Below are 20,959 nucleotides of genomic sequence, written 5' to 3'. Positions count from 1 at the left end.
AAATCCAGTGCTATACTGGTTTCAGGCATGACAAAGAGCTGCCTCCCTCTCAACTCTGCTTTCCTCTGTCAGCTACGATCTCCGGCACAGTCTCCCCGGGTGCTGTCCACATGGCCACCAGCTGCTTCAGGCTGACATCCTACCTCTTCAACAACCACAGAAAAAGAGGTTTCATGGGGCTAATGGTCCCGAAAAGCTTCCTCATATATATTTTCCCTACAGGAACCTTTTCTTTTTGCTTCCCTGTAGCCCCCTCCTCTTTTAAGTCTCAGCAGGCACCACTCAGAACCCAAAGTCCACAGGGAGAGACCTGCATTCCTCCAGAATAGAGGTGGCCATAGGAGTCCTCAGGGAATAGGAAGCATGAGGGAAAGAGACTGCAGGGGAGGAGTCTAGGGAGAGTATGATTCCCGATTCCCTGAGGCCATCTCCGTACCTCATCTTGACCTAGGGAGCTGAATGGTTCAAAGACAGAAATCCCAGATAGGTTGTGCCCACTTCCAGTCTGAGACTCCTGCCCCCAGGATGCCCTGTGCCATCAAAGGAGGGCCCAGAGGCTGTGGCAAGGTGAAGGGCTGGTGTGGCAAATTTTGCAGAGAAATGGTTAGAGCTGGTGCCCCTGAGACACATTCAGTCCTGCTGTGACAGAGAAGGGATCCAGGAATGCCCACATGTTCCCTGTGGCAGGTGAGAAAGTAACCAAGAGAGAGAGAACCAACATAACATGGGGACACAGTGGCTGGGAGAACAACAGGGACAGGGGGCAGCAATCCTTCTAGGCAGAGTTAGGTCCAAGGCTTGTTGGTTTTCTGCTGGAATTAAAGCCATGAGGCTGTGAGCCTGGATCTGCTGGGGTCTCCCATGGGCCCCAAAGGGTAGCTCATGTAGGAGAAAGCAAAGCTGAGAGACAGAGAGCTCCTGAGACCTTAGGATAAATCCAGGCCTGAAGCAGACATGCCCTAGTATTTTCATTTACATAAGCCAATTATTTTTTCTTTAAGTTAGTGCGAACTGGGTCGTCTATCATTCACAGCAGAAAGCCCACTGACTAACGTAAGTAGGGAAGAGGAAGACAGCATGAGCTGGGGGTAGAGCCGGGCATTAGTGAGATGAGGATCGGAGAAGGAGACTGCAGAGGGAAGGAGAAGTGTTGGGTGGGATGGGGTGGACTGCAGAGGCCCTTGAGAGCCAGGTGGGAGAGTTTGGGATGATGCTACACGGGGCAGTGAAAAGTTTTTGTGCTCTTGGATTGGGAGAGGGTGTGTGAGTATTCAGAGCAGTGAGAAGGCTGAGGACAGTACTGGATCAGGGGAGTGCTGGTAAGAAGGGCAGGTTAGCAGACTTCCTGAAACGGGTACTGACTGGCCAGTGAGGCTTCAGGTGAGGAAGGCATCCCCAGCGGCTGGGAGAACGGCCAGACCACAGGTGCAAATGCAGTTGGTCGCTGGGAAGAGGTAGAATTTGGTGCCCGGTGTGCTGATTTCAGGTGGAAAGTTCTAAGCAGAAAACCGGACAGCAGGTGGGAACATGGGCAAAATATCTGGCCAAGTTTGTGATCTGGGAGCCATCAATAGAGTGAAAGCACAGGTCAAGTGACAAGCTCCTCCGGAAAGTGCACCTCAAAAGTAAGTAGGAGCAAATACTCATCAGAAACCACTGCTCAAGACCAGTCGTCCTAGGCACACAGGGGCCACTGTGGACCGACGGCAAAGGCCTCTCTGACAATCGCTGTTGGTCCGATCATCTCTCACAGAGAAATCTTGTGGGAATTCTCACCAGCCTGAACCCAACGTTTGCAAGAAATGACCACAAATACCAGTCGAGCGCTCGCGGATCTTCTGTACCTCGCTCGGGGGTTGGCCGCGGGGCCAGGGACGGACCTCCCCAGGGTGCTGCGGACCGACGGACACAGGGCTGCGGCGGCGAGAACCGAGACTCGCGACCGTCCGGGTCTGCGCGGCAGGCGGCGGGCTTCACACGGGCATCGGCGGCGCCGGGCCAGGCGCATGGCCCCAAAGCACGCACACCAGGGCCCCGGGCCTCGGCTCGGGTCCCCGCAGTCTCGGATCCCAAGCCCGGCGCTGTGAGGCGCGCAGCCGCCCTGCGCGTGCGTGGCCGGGGTCCCTGCGCGCTCGGAGTGCCGGTGCCCGCGGCTCTCGCACGCTGGGACCTCGGCGGACGGGCCGTCCCTGGAGGCCGCCTTTGGCCTTTCCGAGGTGGCGTCCTCTCCACAACCGCCCGCAGCGCCGGTCGCCCTCCCCCGGGCGCACCTCGGTCCCGCCTCCGGGGCGGAGCTCGAGCGCCACCAGCGCGGGGCGGGTGGAGCCCGGAGCGCGAAGGGGTCGGCAGGGGGCGCTGCGGGGCCCGGCGAGCCTGGCGGCCGGTGCGCGCCGCCCTGGCCTCCGCCCGCGCCGGGAGGAGCTGGCGGCGAGCGCCTCTCCGGGCGTGCGGCGGGGGAGCCGGGCTGGGACTATGGGCGGTGAGTGCGGTGCGCGCCGGAGCCGGGACGGGTGCCGCTGGGGCACGGCGGCGCGGAGGCTCCGGGCGGGTCGGGAGGCTGTAGGGGTCCCCCGAGGCGCCGGTGGGAGAGGGGTGGGGGGCTGGGGCGGGCTTCCGAGCACGGGTCTAACCCCGCGACTAAGCGCCGTCCCGCGTCCTCCCCAAACCCGAGCCCCAGGTGTGCGCCCCCGCCCCAGCCCCCGCCTGCGACCCGCCGCGCTCTCCCCGAGCCCCCCGCCTCTCCTAACTCCGATGCCGCCCGCTTCTCCACCCCAGCTCCGCGCCTCGCGTGCCCGGCCTTCCTGCACCCGTCTCCGCCCCTGCAGCCCGCTCGCGCTCGGCCCCCGCGCTCCTGCCGCCCGGTTCCAGCCCGGATCTGAGCCCCCGGGATCCGCGTTCCCGGGCAGTCCCGACCTGGCTCGAATCCAGGTAAGGAGGCGGACGCAACTTCTCCGCGGCCTGTCCGGGGGTGGGGCTGGCTCCTCGGCGCCGCTCCCTGCCGCCGGCGCCCCCGGGAGCCCCGGGCCGGGCGGTGGGGCCCTCCGCGCAGGTTAGCGCTGCTGCGCGCTCGGGTGAGGACCGCGTGGTTTAGACCACGGCGTTGCTGTGGCCTGTGAAGTTGCATACGTCGCATCTTTTAAAGGAGCCGGCTTTTGTCACACACCCACACGCGCGCGCACACACACAATGGATTTGCGTCGGGCAGGTTCGTTCTTTCAAGTGTACCTGTGCACGGTAAAGGATTAGCGGCGCAGGAGGACGCGGAGCCATATTTTCCCGCTTCAGCGGTGCGTTCAGCGATCGCCGAGCGACTCCGTGGGGAGCAGGCTGTCACCGCCAGAGTGGCCAGCGTCTTCGTGGGAAGGCAAGGGTGCTTTGGAAGCATTCGAGTAAAACCGGGAGAGATGTGGAATCAGGTCGGGCTGTGAGTGGGGAAGTTTAGGGTGGATGGCCCAGAGGGGCTCAGGCAGGGATCCCCAACTTGGGAACGTGTGTTGATATTTGCAGAGGCCCGCGGGTGACCCCGAATGTGGAGCAGACAGTGCCGAGCTCACCCTTTGAAATGTGATGTGACTGCGGTCGGGGCCTGGCAACAACATCTCCTCCTCGGAGGTCTTGATGCCCAGTCTGAACAGTATGGAAGAGGGTTTCAAGCAGAAAGCTTGAAAAGCCTCGTGGTCCCTGGAGAGAGGTGGACATGCGCGGCGACAGCCTGAAAACCAGTGTGTGAATCCGCCCCATCCCTTCTTGTAGCTTTCATTAAGTCCTGGATTAAATGAATTGCCTGTTTCAGAGAAAGGACATATATGGAGTACTTCCCTTTTAGGGTTTGGCTCCTGGCCAACCCACCCTCACTGATACCTTGCCAGGCTGCCTTTAGGCACCAGGGACCGTGTGGCCTTTGGAGAACAGCACTCTGGGCATTTGTGAAACTGCAGTATCTGTAACTGTTTTTTTCTATTGATTGGCTTGAATAATAATTAGCTCAATATTCCTTCACCACTGAATACATAAGTAATTAGCAAGGGCCCACGGGAGCTCAGTAGGGTGCCTCTGAGTGTTCGCAAATTCCTGTAGGCGTCTCTTGGACCCTTCCCACCTTGTTCTATGATAAGTCGCTGACTGTCAGATGCCCCGTTGGTCAGGAGCGTCTTCCAGGATGGGATGGAGCCATCTCTGTGGTCCCAGCACCCAGTCTGTGCAGCACAATGGAAAAACAGATTGTGGACTCAGACTGATTTAAGAGGGGGATCCACTTCTTTACTGAACGAATATAAGTACCTACCAGTCTGAGTCCACAATCCGTTTTTCCATTGTGCTGCACGGTTTTCAAAATGTTATTTGTAAATTTAACAAGTTTTCAAATATATATATATAACTTCAGTAGAAGAAAACTCATTTCTGTGTGTATTTGGGCGGAGAGCTCATTCTACAGGTCTGTCTCTGACTGCTGAGTCTGTAACCTCAGTGGGGATTTCAGAATTTCCATGAAAGAAATCAATTGCCCTCATCCCAGAATTGAGGTGGGGGAGTGATCAGCTCCCTGGGGGGCTACCAAGGCTGCCTGCTGAGGGGCAAGTCCACCATGGCTTAGCCTATGTGGTCCCAGACTCTTTGGCATCTCCCATCCCTGTCCACTGAGGGAGGAAACACTCAGGGACACAGGGTGCCACTTGCAGACCCCACCTGGCCACTTCCAGTTGCACCATCCTCATTCCAGTGGGTGCTGCCCACCCCAAAAGCTGCTTCCTCTGGAGGGCTGGGAGTGCCCCTCTTTGCACATTTCTGACATTTGTGGCATTTATGGCTTGCGGCTCTGTGGGGGGAGGGAGGCTGGTGTATGGGGTGGCGGCTCGCTCTGTCAGAGGTGGCTGTGACCCACTGGCAGAGGGATCAGAGTCCAGCTCTTCTGCCTCTGCCAAAGGTTAGCCCAAGGAAGCACAGCCAGAGGCTGAAGGGAGGAGAGTCCCGTGCCCCCTTTTGTCAGGAATCTGGGAAGGACTAGAATTGAGAATGCCACTTGGATGTGGCAACCTGCACTGCCCCTGGCTGTCATGAGCTTATCTTTCTTACCCAGACTGTCTCTGTCTTCAGGTCTGGCTCTTACCCAGCATTCCTGTTGCTGGTGAAAATCTGTTTTCTAGAAGAGGTTTAATTAATGTCTGCAGTTTGAGAGTGAGAAAGGGAGGGGGAGAGAGGAGAGAGACTGCTGTCTGGAGAGGCGTATGAGAAGGGATGGGAGAGTATTCGAGGTCCTGAGCACTCAGAGGGGGACGTCCCAGCCCCGAGCCCTGCCCCGGGAAGGGGTTCTTGAATGGTGAGTGAGAAAGTACACCCGTGTTGTGTAGAGGTTACCTTTAGGAGCGGTCACTGAGATAGGAAAAATGGCCCCACAGTAACCTGAAGTAAGGTTTACCAGGCCCATCATTCTGCTTTCTAGAGGCTTTGAAAGCAACTGAGAGTTGGACTTAGCAAGCTGGGAGAGCACGGCGGTGTTTTAAGTTTATGAATGAGTGTGCCACTTTGGAAATGGTGGCCTGAGAGAGATCGGTCTGGGGTCTGGCCTGAGGGAGTCACCTCACACCTGAGACTGACGGGAGCGTCCAAGCGAGTGTCAAAGGAGACGCAGCTCAGAGGGTCTGTGCACCTGTGCTTAGGGGGTAAACGAGAGGGCACAGCCTTCTAGTAGGACGGTGGGCCTTTTGACAGAACCAGCCTTGCGGGGACCTTTCTTGAACCTGCTGGGCAGCCTCACGTGTAGGGCCTGTTGGAGCCCTTCAATGTGAATACCACAGTCGGCCATGAGGAGGCACCTGTGAACACGGAATAAATTGCAAGGTCTGCTCTGAGTCCAAAAGGCAGGAGGGCCATGGTCACTTAACTGAGCCTCAGACTTCGCTTGCCACCCTCTACCCCCAGAACCAGCAGGCTGCTCTGACTCTTCTCAGACCTTGATCAGGGAGGCCACTGGCTTTTGGGAAAAGTTCAATCTCTAAGGAAGGGAGGAAAAATCTTAGGAGCATGTAGGAAGTTAATGATTAAAAAAGCATCAGAAAAAGAACCAGCTGCCAAAAAAAAAAAGAACTTGGAGGAGCATTGTGGAGTGGTTCTTGCAGCTGGGAGGCAGCCTTTGCTGCATGCTTTTGGCTGGGTCATCCCTGGATGCTTCTGTCCATTCTTCCACCCCTCCCTCCCCATCCCCGCACATCCGTGGAGCTACCTCTGGGCTGGGTACTCTGGGGTGGAGGAGAGTTTGGAGAACTCTGGAAATGGAAATTGTAGGAACTTAAAATTTTTCTGTATCTTTGCATTCACTTCCCCAGCTCTCACATTTTTGTTTCTGTTTACAAGGCATCCTTTTGTTATCTGCTTGCCACCCTCTATGCCTCTGTGCGTGACCAGCTTCCTTAGGGAGGGCTATAATCAATAGCATAGAAACCAGAGCTTTAAAAAACAGACTAAGATGAAAATTATTGCACTTGGTTTTGATACCCCCACTCCCTCCCCTCAACTCTCTCTATTTCTATTTGTGGTTAGAGCCATCATTTACACCACATCTACAAAGAGTTCGGACACTATTTGTCCTGTCCCTCAATTACTTGGAAACGTGTCTTTCTAACCAACAAAACCACAGCTTGCTTTTCCTAGTCTCATTCTTGGATCCAACACCAACCTTCAGGCCTTCAGCGATACAGCAATGTCACTTTGAGCTTTTTAACTGTAAAATCAAGTGAAGCTCTTGCTTGCTAATTTTATCATCTGCAAATTAGTATAATCTGAAATTAGAATAAAACATTTACTTTCTTGTTAACTCCTTTTGCTTCTAAAATGAAAGAGGCAGTTGGATTACAGTAAAGAAAAGTTGTTTATGTTACAGCAGAAATGTTTGGAAGCTTAGAAATAATAGAGGGTCACAGTCTTAGAGAAACTGTTAAGCTTCAGTATTACTAACACATGGAGAGAGATACATATGAACTTCCTTAAAAGTACAGACATATGCAGAAATTTTGATTCATTATTTTTATTGAAATGTATTATTATGATCATACATTATGTTTATACAGAACCTTATCATATAAATAGGCGACTATGTCCATGATCTCATTAGATCCTTCCAGCAAGTTTGGGATCTACTTAGAGATGGAGAAATGGGACCTCAGGGTAGTTAAAAGGCTTCCCCTAGAATTCAGATCTCTTGAGCAGAGAAATACTGTGTAAACCTGGATATTCTTGCTATAGTTGCTTGATAACCAAATGAGGTTACATAGTTATTTGAAAATTACAAATGGTCTCCTGCTTAGGGGTAAAAGTAGGTGCTGGTTTTCTTTAAAATGTATGCAAGTCAAACAAACAAACAGAAACAATGTGTAGTATGAGCAGACACCTCCTGGAAGGATTTCTCAGGGTTTGTGGATGTCAGATGTCCTCTGTTGATGAATTTCTAATACTGGAATATCTGAGTTTGATTGTGTATTCAGCACTGTGTAGTGGTTAAGAGTGTAGACTCTGAAGTCGGACTGGCTTTGAATCCTGGATCTACCATTACTAGCCTTGTAACCTTGGGCAAGTTACTTAACTTCTCTGTGTGTCAGTTTCCTTATTTGTAAAATTGGGGTGATGATAATACCATGTATTCATGTATTGTTGTGAAGGTGAAACGAGATAATACATGACAAGTGCCTATCACATGGTACGTGCTTTAAAAATGTTAGCTGCTGTTACCGTTCATTTCTTCCTTAAAAATACATTGTAGGTGCTGGCTGACTACACTGAGATGATAGGATAATGGATAAAATGCCTATGGTCTCTGTCCTCATGGAGCAGAGGATGTTATACTTAAGTTCACAGCAAAAGGCATGATTGGCAGTGCAGACCTATTTCTAGGCACTCAGCCACCTATTATGGCCATAAGAGGCTGCGATGTGACCTGGAAGGGGTTGGCCATGGCTGGGGTAGGGGAAGAGGGCTGGTGATCTTCATCTGGTACACACTGGTATGAGTTGACCTTGCCAGCTGTTTGACAGACACTCATTTTGGTTTGACAGACACTCATGTGTCTGTGTCTGACACATGCTGATTGTTAATGATGTAACTATCACTTTTGAGGGCCAGCCCATGGCTCACTTGGGAGAGCGTGGTGCTGACAACACCAAGTCAAGGGTTAAGATCCCCTTACCAATCATCTTTTAAAAAAAAACTATGACTTTTGATCACAGGTTGTTAGTGGGAAGAGTGGCAAGAGAGCATAGACTCAATATTTGCCCACCTGATTTTCCAGCACTGTTCGTGGTCCTGGTTGACAGAATGCTGCCTTGGGCAGTGTTTTGGGCTGGCTCTGGCTCTGCAGCAACCCCAGAAGCCCCCCATCCCATCAGAGACCCAGTTCTCCAAGCAAGGAATGATATAACTGCTCCTGAGGGCAGGCAGGGGACTGGCCAGAGGCAGGAAGCCAGAACACCAGGTTTCCTATGTGTGCCATCGACAGAAGCTTCTTGACCCAAGAGACTATGTTGATGGGCTTGTATTTACTAACTGGTCCTGGGAAGAGAAGTCTTTCCTCCTCAAACCTCACCCCTGCTTGCTCCGTGCATCCTGCAGAGAGGCTCCAGCACGGCAGCCTGCCTGGATAGCACCTGCCGTCACGGAGCTGGCACAAGGCCTCTGGCAATGGGCCTGTGGACCAGGGAAACCTGTGATTGCTGCTTGAGGAACCCGAGCGCTTCTCTGCCTCTGTGCGTGATTAGCACACCTACTCTACACTGGAATGCTTCTGACTGGAAAACTGCTCATCAGTTCTCCTACCAGGCAGACTACTTTTTTTTGTTTGTTTTTTAACTACTAGAATTTGAAGTGAATGAGGTTTTATCTTTTTCTTTTTTAAAAAAATACGTGCTTCACACTTGGAAAATAAAGAAATGGCAAATAATGCCATTCATTTGTATATAGCGAGAATTGAGTTAAAGGGGGAATACCTTTCTCTATTCTACAGATGGCTCCCCAGGTGCTCTGACTCCTCTGGTCTTTCCTAGATGGGGACCTCTTTTGTCACTAATTTTTCTGTCTCCGTCACAGTTCCTAATGGAAACACAGACCTGAAAAGTCAAAGCTTGGGCGTTTACGGTTGAAGGTCATGGCATGGTTGGTTGATTTTTTGGCTCTTCTTGAATCAAGGTGAAAAATTACTGCCTTCTTTGAGAAAGCAAGTACAAGTGTAGTTTAGGAGATGGCTCACGTCAGCAGGCAGAAGATCTAAGCAAGCCTCTCTCATCCTTGATTCACATAATTTCCAGTACTTCTCAGCAGCATATGATTTTTTATTTTCTCCCCTTGTGTATCTTGCTCTGATGACTGCTGATTATCTTAAGGCAGCTGCATTAATTGATGGTGTTTAACAACTCTCCTTAGAGTAAGTAATTGCAGTTGGCTGAGGAGAGCATTCTTTTTACTTGCTCTTTAGCTTAAGTGTTTAGTCTGTGGGCCAAATGCCAGAAGGGGAGCTGGGGACTCTTCACCTTAGGGCCACCTACTGCCCAAGGCTCACACTCCCCAGGACATCATGTGTTATCACAGCCCCATTCCCACTGCATTCAGATTGTCTGCTCATAGGCCTGTCTCCCCAGCTTGACTGGGAGCCACGAGGGCAGGGACCACACCCAGCTCATTTCTGAAGCTTCAGCTCCTACCACAAGGACTGGCATGAAAAAGGCCTCAGTAAAAGTTGGGTCAGTTAATGATGGGTGGTTGCAAAGCATTATCATTTATGATTGTGTTTGGCTGCAGGTAACAGCCACGCCTCAGTGTTTAAGCAAATAGGGGTTTATTTTTCTCATGTAACAAGGTGTCTGAAGGTGTATGGTTGCTGTTGTTGGTTTTAGCAGTTGATGTCTGTCTGGACCGACACATCTGCTATTCTCTTGGCCTTTTCTGCATGATGGCAAAATGTCTGCTGCAGGAAGGAGGAGGTACCAGCCAAATTAGTACCTTTTATCAGGAAAGCAGACATTTACCCCAAAACACTCCATGGACTTCCCCTAATATTTCAGGGCTAGAACCCCCTGATATTTCATGGCTAGAACCCAGTTAAAAGGGCCGTGGGAGTATTTAGCAGGGCAAATGGAAGGAGGCTCACTGCTGAAACAAACAAACCAGATACGTTTGATGGCTCAGATATGTTAGGCACTTACCTGTTGCTCACACAAAGTCCGAAATGGCTGTTTCTGATCGGTGGGGTGCTCTCCTCCAAGAGGCGATTCAGGACCCAGGCTCATAAAGCCACCGTGCTCATTTGCATCAGTCAGCTGAGGAAGGAACGTAGAGGAGGTGTGTGGGAGGGTTTTGTGGCCCAGCTCAAAGGGGGTGAATTACTGCCCCTGCCATCTCATCAGCCAGGGCTCAGTCACATGGCCACACTTCCACAGGGGACCCTGGGAGATGTGGTCCAACCATGTGTCTAGCAGGAAGAGGAGATGGTTTTCATGATTAGATGGCAGTCTCTGCTGTACTGTCCCCCCTAAAATCAGGATTCTCTTAGCAAGGAGAGGAAGGAATGAATGTTGAAGGGCAACTTGGGGTGTCTTCCTTAGAAGGAAATGCTGTGCTCAGAAGGCTCTAGCCAAAAGTAGTCTCCGTTCCTGGGAGATCATCTGTCCTAAATCCCTGCTCCTGTTCCCACCTTTGGGAACTGGGCCAGATGACTCAGTAGGACAGTGAAGGTCCGCATTATCCCTCTTTCTTGACCTAGCGTGTGTTCTTCACAGCTTTGTGGGAATGGGCTTGATTCACTCGGCGAGTTGGTTCACCTCACCAGTTGCAGGTTACCCCCGAGGCCAGACGAGCCTGCGAGAGCTCTTGCCCATGAGCTTTTCAAGTGCTCCGGCCCACCCAGCCTTCCAGAGCGTCTCTTCCTCTGCAGCTCCCACCCCAGCCCACATCTGGAGGGGAGGAGAGGACACAGCAGAGAATGAGCTGCGATTCCTGCTCTGCCTTCCCTTACTTCCTGCTAATTTTTCCTCTGTAAACACTGATGAGGGATCCATTGATCAGTTGGGTTTTAGCGTTTTGTTCTCGTTTGGTTTGCTGCAGGTTTCTGTGGCAGGTGCCTCTCCATCCACAGCAGTGTTCGTGGTGCCGCCTTCCCTTCCTCTTCTGCTCCCTCCCTTCCTGTTTCCCACACGCACCTATTGAGCACCTGCTGCTTATTCTGCTGTGTGGCCACCCAGCCATGGGGGAGGTGGGCAAGGAAGCCGGCAGGAGCCTGTAGTGTTGGTGAGTACTGTGGGAAGGGTAGGTCCTGGGGCTGTGGTTGCCCAATATTAGAGGACATCACCTAGCCTTGGGGTCAGGGAAACTTCCAGAAGGATGTGGCATATGAACTGAGTTTAAGGATGTGCGAGAGTTAACCAGGTTCGTAAGGCATCTGGGCCAACTGAGTGAAATGCGCACCGACACTGAGTTATGGAAAGGGCACTGAGGGCTCTGGGGGAGCAGCGGGTAGTCCCGTGTGCCAAGGGTGGGTGTGTCCGTTCGCTCGCCCAGCCCTACTGTGCCCCAGGGCCTGGGGTTACAGTGGTGAACAAGGCAGAAAAGAATCCAGCCCCAACGGAGCAAAGGGTGGGGGAGGGGATGAGGCTGCAAGGAGTTGGGCCAGAACCTGCACAGGGCTTGGCTGCTGTCCTGGACGCTGCTCTGAAGGGTCTGCTGCTGGAGGCCGAGTGGGCCTCATCGCTTGTGCCATCACCTCTTGTGCCCTGTCCCTCTGTCTCCAAGTCTTGTCTGGTCCTTTGCCCAGTCATTACTCAGACTATAAAAATAAAGGCTGGCACCAGAACACCAGCATGTAGTTTGAGGAAAGCTGAAACTGTCATTACGTGTCAAGGTACTTGCCAGCGAGGTTTTTGATGGCCCACTTTCTTGGAGCCCCAAGGATGAGGTTCTGAAGTTGGCTCACAATATTTTTTCACCCTTGGACTCACGCCAGTACTTCTGGCCTCTCACTCAGAATATGTTCTGGTTGTACCTGTAACTCAACTCTGCCCCAGGCACATTAAAATGGACACAACCCAGAGATCCACCAAGTGAAAGCTCACCTTGCCCCAGGCTGGCTTGACTGGAGGGTGGATCACCCAGTGGGGCCTATCCGATGCTGGTGTGCAGTCCATCAGGGGCTTACATCTGTACACAGTGCAAGACTTCAGCCAGGACCCCAGCCAACACCGCCTGAGAAGGTAGCATTCCTCCTCTGAGCAGGTATCCCCCGGCATAAAAGCCAGGGTTCAGCAAAGCCGTCAGCCGCTTTCATTGTGTTAAAGGGCCCCAAGGGCAGTTTCCTGTTTCTCCTTCCCAGCCCTCTTTATTAAGGTGCACTTGACAGTGCTGGAGTGGTGGGGGGTGAGGGGGGTGGAGGACAGGTGCAGAGAGAGGAACCTTCATGCTAGTCTAAACTAAGGACTTTGCTTCAAGGTAAGTTAATCTTAGTCACTACACAGAGAGTGGCCAGTCCGATGGCGTTTGTTGGGTGTCTTCTTGATCCAAGTGCTGTAGGGAATGCAAATAATAATGAGGCGGAGGAGCATCATTACTATCCTAAGTGCTTTCCAGGATATATCTCGTTAATCCCTTCCACAACCCCACAGGGTAGGTAACATTACACTCCACTAGAATGTAAGCTCTGTGAGGGCAGAAATTTTGGACTGATTTAGTCACTACTAATCCCCAGCTTCTATAACTGTACTTGGTATGCAGCAGATGCTCAATAAACATTTGTTGAATAAATGAATGAATGAATTACCATTTACAGGTGAGGAAACTGCAGCTCAGAGAGAGTAAGTAATTTGCCTGAGCTAGTAAGTGGTGGAGTAAAAGACCTGGATCTTAGTCCCAGGGAGAAACCATGAGCTGTGACTTGGGACCCCAGCCCCACGGCTCCTGGAATGTGGGTTACTTTCTAGGATAGCACTGTTGGAGGGCCACAGCCTGCCTGGCCTCAAGGTCTAACTGAACGCAGCACAGTCTTGGCAAAACCTACCAGTTTTTGTAAGCCCCCAAATGTCAGGGCCCAGAGGGACAGAGGGTGTCTTCTTGTGGCCAGTGCCTTGCCATAACTTGGAAGTAGGACGAATATGCAGGAGTGTATCCGTTAGCAGCCTGAGAGTGACATTTCTGTAATACCACCTTTATCCTACTCAGAAAACTTCAGTGGCTGCCTGCTCCTACAGGAACCTTCTCTGGCCTCAACTGTCCTCCACCCTATTCACTGATGAGTCACTGCATAAAGTGTGTCACCAACAGTATAGGGGGGTGGACTTCACACCCTTCACACCCGTGCCTCTGTACCACTCTTCACATTTATCCTCCTTGGAATGCCTGCTCACACAGGCACACCCACCGATGTCGTCCCTGCCCTTTAGTTTAACACAATTTCTGCCTCTTTCATTAAGCCCTCTCTGATCATCCCGGCACAAGGGGCCCCCCACGTCCAGGCCCCTGTAGCCTTCATCTGTCTGTGCAGTGCATTTCCTAATGGTGTTCCTAGGACCCTGGGTTTCTGCAGGTGGATGGGGCCACTGCTGAGTGGGGCAAGAGGCCCCTCCCAGAAACCTGAGCAGCTGTGCTGTTATCTGAATTGTACATCAGGTTCCATGTTGCCTTGAGTTCTGAAAGGGGATACTGTTTCAGAACCATCTGTCTCTCTATAATTTATCATGTGGTGGTCTCGTGATATCTTGCTTAACTGCACTGTTTAAAAAACAATTTAAATAAATTTTACAGCATTCTTTAGTTCTGATTTTAAAAGTAGTACATGTCAGGGGTATGGGGCTGGGGACCGGACCTCCCTCCCACAACCAGGCACGCCTCGCCTGTGCCTTGGGGCCCACCCGAGGACCCGGGGCATGGAGAAGGGGACTGGACCCCCTCCCACAACCAAGCTCACCACACCAGCACCACAGTGCCCGCCTGGGAACCTGGGGCTTGGAGAAGGGGACTAGACCCCCCTCCCACAACCAGGCACCCTGTGCCAGTGCTTCAGTGCCCACTCAGGGACCCGGGGCATGGAGAGGGGGACCGGACCCCCCCTCCCACAACCAGGCTCACCATGCCAGTGCCTCAGGGCCCATCTGGGGACCCAGGACATGGAAAAGGGGACCAGACCCCCCTCCCACCACCAGACACCCTGTGCCAGCGCCTCAGGGCCCACTTGGGGACCCACGGCATGGAGAAGGGGGCTGGATCCCCCTCCCACAACCAGGCACCCTGTGCCAGCGCCTGAGTGCCCACTCCGGGACCCGGGGCATGGAGAAGGGGACTGGACCCCCCTCCTACAACCAGGCACATCGTGCCAGCACCTCAGGACCCTTGGGGACCTGGAGTATGGAGCTGGGGATCGGACATTCTCCACAACCAGGCACACCACCAGTGCCAAGGAGCATACCAAAAACATCTTCTCCATTTGGGTGGCCCACCACAGCCACCATGAGAGCCATGGCTGCCATGAAGGCAGCTAGATGCCACAACCACCGCACAGATGGTCCACCAGCCACTGGAGTGCCTTAACACAAGGAGAGTCACCAGCAGAGATAAAGAAAGGAGGAGGATGTCTCTCTCCACAGAGCCCATTTCATAGTGACAGAAGAGGCATCTGCTCTATGATAGTATTGGGGAACCTGATCACACCTCTCAGCATTGGACAGATCTTTTGGGCAGCAAATTAACAGAGTAACCATTATTCTTTCAGAGGGAGAGAAGAAATCTAGGGTAATTAGAGGGGGGCGGGGGGAGGGAATGGAGGATGGGGAGGGATTGGACAAGGGGCATAGAGAATAATTACGATTTGTAGCAATATATATATGCTAGTAATATTGATTTGATCAACATATCTCAATGTTGAACCCCCAAAATTTGTATAAGCAATTTTGATTCAATAAAAATTAAAAATTTTTTTAAATTTTTTAAAAATTTAAAAAATTTAAAATAAAAGTAATACATTTTTGTTTAAGACAATTTAGAAAATGCAGGAAAATGTGAGAAATTTGTAAAGGGGAACGGTGGTCTCCATTAAAACAATAAACACATACACCTTTTGCCGTAAAAATTCCTATTCCAGAATTCCACCACTTTCTTAAAGATTAGTAAGCCAGTCTCTGTCTTGCAATTTGTTTGTTTTACAGAAAATTGAAATTATTTGTAATCACAGACATAGCCACATATAATATTTAGGGCATATTTTCTCTTTTCAGTGTTTTTTTTTTTTTCTTTTTTTTAATTGTCGTTTTTAAAAATAGCAATTATTTAAATTCACTTTTTAAAACAGCACTAAATTCAAAAATTCTAAAACATATGTAATCAAAAGTCCTGCTCCCACCCCTGCCTCAGGCCACTCAGCCCAGTCTTTGTAGTGCGTTGTCTTTATCTTTATCACATAATTGAGATCAAACTGTACACCTGTATTGCAGCTTGCCTTTTGACTTAACCATATAACGTTTTCCTCTGTTATTACTAATCCTTTTTTTTTGTTATTTGTACACAACATATTATACAAACAAAGCATTAAATATATGAGCAAATATTGCAAAGTCCTACCACTCCCTAGGAGAGATGACCCCTGTTAATTTAGGGGCTGTCTACTTCCAGACCTTTTTCTGTAAGTGTACATGTTTTCTGAAAGTTTACATATATACATGTCAAGATACGTAAATGCATGTTTTGCCTGGGTGATATCATACTGTAGCTATTATTATACCGCTACTTTTGCCCTCTCTCTTTTGTTTTTAACTTGGCGATATTTCTTGGAGTTTTGTCCACGTTTATACCTGAGCCCACCTCTTTCTTTCTTAAGGCTGAATCTTGTTCCTTTGTGTGGACAAACTGTAACTTTCTAACCATTTTCCTATGGATAAACATTTTGGTTGTTTTCACATTTTTATAATGACTCCATACGCTTTGTATGCACGAGTGAGTGTTTTTTGTAGGACAGATACCCAGAATATGAATTCTTAGGGGAAAATGTGTGTGTGTTTATTGTTTTAACAGAGACCACCATTCCCCTTTACAACACTGTTTCAGTTAACCCTCTCACCAATGGTGGGTAAAAGAATTCAACCCCCTCGAGACTAATATTTGCTAGAGATGAGTGATTTTATTTTTGCCAATCTGAAGGGTGAGAAACACCATCTCATCTTTAAGTGTGTATTTCTCCCCATTGTAGTTCTCCAAACACATGCATGCATCTACACATTGAAAAAAATGTAGAGTAGTGCAATGCCTCGTTCTGAATCCTTTCTGTGTGTCCTTTTTTCCTTTTACAATAGGTCAGGGGTGTTTTCCCTGGTCATTGCATTGTCTTCAAAAGCTCAGTTGTTCAGGGTTGCTATCCTACTGAACTGTTGCAGATCACCTGGAGTGTTCTTTTTTTCTTAATTTTTTTTTGTCGAAACGTAATTGATTACACATATTTGTGGAGTAGAGAGTTGACTATCAATACTTGTGTACAATATGTGATGGTCAAATCAGGACAATTAGCTTATTCATCATTGCAATACATAATCATTCTTTGTGTCGAATAACCAATTTCTCACTGATCCCCCTGCCCCTTCCCCTCCTTTCCCACCTCTAGTAACCACAGTTCCATTCTCTTGCTTCTGAAAGTTCAACTTATTATTATGGTTGTTGTTTGTTTGTTTCTGTCTTATTTATTTGATTATTTTTTAACTCCTACTTATGAGTGACGACATGTGGAACTTCTCTTTCTGTGCCTGGCTTATTTCACTCAACATAATTTTCTCTAGTTCATCCATGTTGCTGCAAATGGCAGAATTTCATTCTTTTTTATGGCTGAGTAGTATTCCACTGTGTACATTTTCCTTATCCAGTTGTCTGTCGATGGATATTTAGGTTGGTTCCATAACTTGGCTACTGTAGATAGAGCTGCGATAAACATGGGAGTGCAGGTATCTTTTCTACATGATGATTTCCATTCCTTTGGGTATATACCCTAGTGGGATTGCTGGATCATATGGTAGCTCTATCTGTAGTTGTTTGAGGAACCTCCGTATTGTTTTCCATAGTGGCCGTGCTAATTCACAGTCCCACCAACAGTGAAGGATGGTTCCCCTTTCTCTGCATCCTCACCAGCATTTGTTATTCTGTCTTTATATAATGGCCAGTCTAACTGGGGTGAGATAATACCTCAAAGTGGTTTTGATTTGCATTTACCTGGAGTGCTGTTAATCTTAGTTTATGTCCTTGATCTCCAAAGATCCTGGGAATGACAAGTAATAGAAAAGAAAGTAAAGCAGAGGGAACATCCACTGCAGAGAATTGGCACAGGGACTGTTCTGTTTCACATGTTCCACCATGAAAAGTTTATGGCTTTATTTGTTGTTTGAATAGGGGGATTATGATGGTTTTGGAGCATTTAATATCAACAGAAACATCCAGGAGGTGGTGTGGTGTGATGGAAATGGCATGGACTTGGCAAGCCAGAAGAGCTGGCATCATATTCTAGCTCTTCCCCTGACTAACACTCAAACTCTTGGGTCCCCTGGGGCATGTGTGGTGGATGACCAGTGTGTGAGTGGGTTTGGAAAGCTTGGTGGAGTACAGGCTAGCAGTTAGAGGTCAATTCCAGCTCAACCTTAAAAAGAACACTCTAAGAATTAGCACCTTTTAATAATGAGATTGGCTGTATGTTGCCAGTTTTCAGAAATGACATGCAGTCAGTGGCCCTGTGCCAGGCTTGTGAACAGATAGACACCATCCCTGCTGTCATGTGGCTTAGGGTCAGTTGCAAGAGAGAGCCAGCCAGCCCCCCAGGAATTTCAATGGAGTCATTGGATTATGAAATGATAGTCCTGAAGGAGAAAGACAAGGTGACTTAAGAGAGTTAGACAGGATGCTGACCTAGTCGGGGGAGTTCCGGCATAGCTTCCCTGAGAAAGTGGTCTTTGAGCTGGGGTCCTGGGGTGAACAGGAGGCAGCGAGGTGGGAGAGGGGAGGGACAGAGGAGCAGCAGCATCCTGGCTGGAGGAAGGCGGGGAGGGTGGACTGCTGGTGGCTCCTCTGTTCATTTGTCTCTTCATTCATTCATTCAACCAATGTTGATTGAGCACCTGCCCTGGACTGGTACAGGGGACACAAGTGTTGGGAACAAGAATGACAACGTTCCCGGCCTCGTGGAGCTCACTGTTGCAGCATAACAAATCATCCCCAACAACTATCATTTTACTGTTGTCCTCACCGTCTGGAGGTAGACTGGGCCCAGCCAGCTGTTTCTCACTCAGGTGTGTCTCACCCAATTATTCAGGCAGTAAGTGGTCTGGAATTATCACTCAATGTCTGATGCCTGGGTTGGGAGAACTCAAACAGCTGGGGACTAGATCACCTAGGGTTTCTTGGGCATCCCTGTCTCTACATGACCCCTCATGTAGTTTCTCCAGCATGGTGGCTTCAGGACTCCAAAGCAAGTGGCCCAAGAGGGAGTGAGCCAGGTAGCGTCTGCGTGGATTTTTCTGACCTTGCCTTGGCAGTCATGTAGTATCATTTCCATCACATGCTGTTCATTGAGGCAGTTCCAAAGGTCTGCTCAGGGGACTTAGAAACCCCTCTTGATGCGAGATGTGACAGAATTTGTGGACATGCTTTAAAACCACCACACTCTCATTCTCTGCCATCTGAGCATTTTGGCCTTAGCTTCAAACCTACCTACCTGTCTCAGGTCAACTAGAGTCCTCCTGAGAAGGCAGTCTAATTGTGGTGGCTCCAGCATGCCCCTTGGAGTCTTACCTCCCTCCCCTGCCCCAAAGCAGCTCCAGAGAGCTGCAGGTTTTCCCATCCGAGGTTCATTCTTGTTGGGGGATTGATGCCCATGTGGACGAGAAACCCAGGCACCTGCCCAGCTGACACCCCCCCCCCCCACCTGATTGAACGGCCATGGACACAGGCTGCAAGTCCTCTGGGAGCAAGGCTCTTCTGCGGGGCTCAGAGATATCTGGGAAGGAGGCACAGTGTAAGGGCTTGAGGTGAGGCTGGACTAGCAGGTAGGGCCTTGCAGGCCACAGGCAGTGTTTGGTTGATGTCCCTGGAGCATTATGAGAAACTGCTAAGGGGCCAGAGATCTGATGACTACCTGCCAGGAGGATTGTAGAAGACAGTCAGTCCTTCTTGGAAGAACAAGATTTTGTATTATGTTTTAAAATTAATCTATTAGAATGATTTGTCTTACAAAAGAACACTTTCAGTATGTTCCCAGTTTAAAGAGGGGAAGCATATATCTCCATCCTCGTTGAATCAGGTATACCATGCTCAGTGATATGGCAGTCTGTGGTTAATTATCACAAAGCTGATGGGCAGAGTTAATTTTCTGTAACCAACAGAATTTACAACAGTAAATTACTGAGTACAATCTACAACAAACATTCCTACCATTGTTATGTTCTATAACACATACAATTGTGCCCAAGCAGTAACTCAACAGATCTTGGAAGATGACTGCTAAAACAAACCTGTAAATATTATAGGATAGTTTTTTGCCCTATTTAGTAGACATGCTAAGAAACTCAATTTATAAATTCAATTTTATGGAGTAGCTTAAGTTTATGGAAACTGGAATGTAAACAAGGATCACGGATACGCCATTGCTTTACATTCTCAAAATTCCTTGTGTCAACAGCTTCTTCCTCCCAGTTTCTCGTTAAGTACCATTGTCTTGTGTTTCCTTACAACTTGAACCTAAGTTGAGTCAGAGTCTTGGAACCAGTAACAGTGTTATTCCCTACTTTATTGGCAGGGAGCTGGGAGTAGATAGCAGTTCAGATTCCTTCCCAAGCTAAATGTCTGTGATTGTATGTGATGGTGTGCTTAGCTCTATTTTTGCTCTACATGTCACTTAGTTTGAGAGCGGAATCAGGGAGTCCTTGGATCTCAGCACATGGAAGGCTCCTGGAGGTCACCCCAGCCCCTCTACAGCACCCCCAGCAGGTGGCTACCCATGCTTGGCCACCTTCACGAGCAGGAGGGCTCATTCTGTACTGACACTGCCAACTGCCTACAGAGCGACAGCAGTTTTCTGAAATATATTTTAAGGGCATGGAGTTCCTGCCCACAGGCACTGGTGTTGGTAATGATCCACAGAGGACCCGGTGCCCCAATCCTATTGTGATCGTGTCCTGGAATGGCCCAGCAGTGAGCACAGGGTTCTGCCAGAGCCCTGTAGGCAGGTGTGCTCCCAGCTGGAGAAAAGCCTCATCGGGGGAAGCGCCTTGCAGTGGCATGTGAGTGCGCCCATCCACGCATCTGTCCAGGGTACAGTCTCATTTCGGTGTAGCATTGTTAGCATAGAAATGAGGTGTCAGAGTGTGTAGGTGGCCCTGGCAATCTGTGCCTTCAGGTGTGCCTGATTCTCAGGACTTTGTAAGCTTTATATGCCTTTAAATTTTTATCACCCAAACCTTCACTGTACACCACTTGCATTTCCAGTTTTACAGCCTGCCTAATTTAATCCTCTTGTGCTTTCCTTGACATTTTAAGAAACTTTTAATTGACAAAGTTTGCTTGCAAAATAAAATTTTTTAAAAAACAGCTATATTTTAAAAGTGGCTTTATGGTGAGTAGATCATGCCAACTGCATGCTCTCCTTTTTCTGATGAGGCACTTGTAGGCTCTCTTGACATTCTAAAATAAGAACGCCAGTTTCAGATGCAGCTACTTCTAAAACTTAAGAGAGAGCAAAAGCAGTGAAGTTGGATGGAACACAGACTTCTTCCAAAATGTCAGAAAAAAATAACTGAAGAGTACAAAAAGTGAAAATCCTGGCTTGATGAATTAGTTATTTCAGTCTGTTCTGGCCTTGAGAAATGATCAGCTGCCTTGACAAGCTTATCCTCCCTATTGCTGGAAAAACCTCAAAGGAGAGAATTGTTGGACTGTGTAGTTCACAAATGAAGAAAAAAAAATCTTTAATATTTCA

The 20,959-nt window shown here is 49.4% G+C and overlaps 1 protein-coding gene across 2 annotated transcripts in view; it reads left to right on the top strand.

Annotated features, from left to right (window-relative positions):
• The first annotated feature begins 2,413 nt into the window (after positions 1-2,413).
• The window catches only part of PXYLP1 (2-phosphoxylose phosphatase 1), a 69,041-nt gene continuing 50,495 nt past the window's right edge, over positions 2,414-20,959 (top strand). Inside the window, exons 1-2 of one of the 2 annotated variants that reach the window (XM_063114685.1) lie at positions 2,414-2,479; positions 2,776-2,928. The gene's annotated coding sequence lies outside the window, so the exon portion shown is untranslated. The remainder of the gene's footprint in view (positions 2,480-2,775; positions 2,929-20,959) is intronic. The other variant, XM_063114686.1, reaches the window with a different exon arrangement.

This window comes from Cynocephalus volans, chromosome 11 (assembly GCF_027409185.1).
Source record: "Cynocephalus volans isolate mCynVol1 chromosome 11, mCynVol1.pri, whole genome shotgun sequence".
Taxonomy (NCBI): Eukaryota; Metazoa; Chordata; class Mammalia; order Dermoptera; family Cynocephalidae; genus Cynocephalus; species Cynocephalus volans.
The sequence above is the reverse complement of the archived record's forward strand: the minus strand, read 5'-3'. Positions and strand labels throughout refer to the sequence as shown.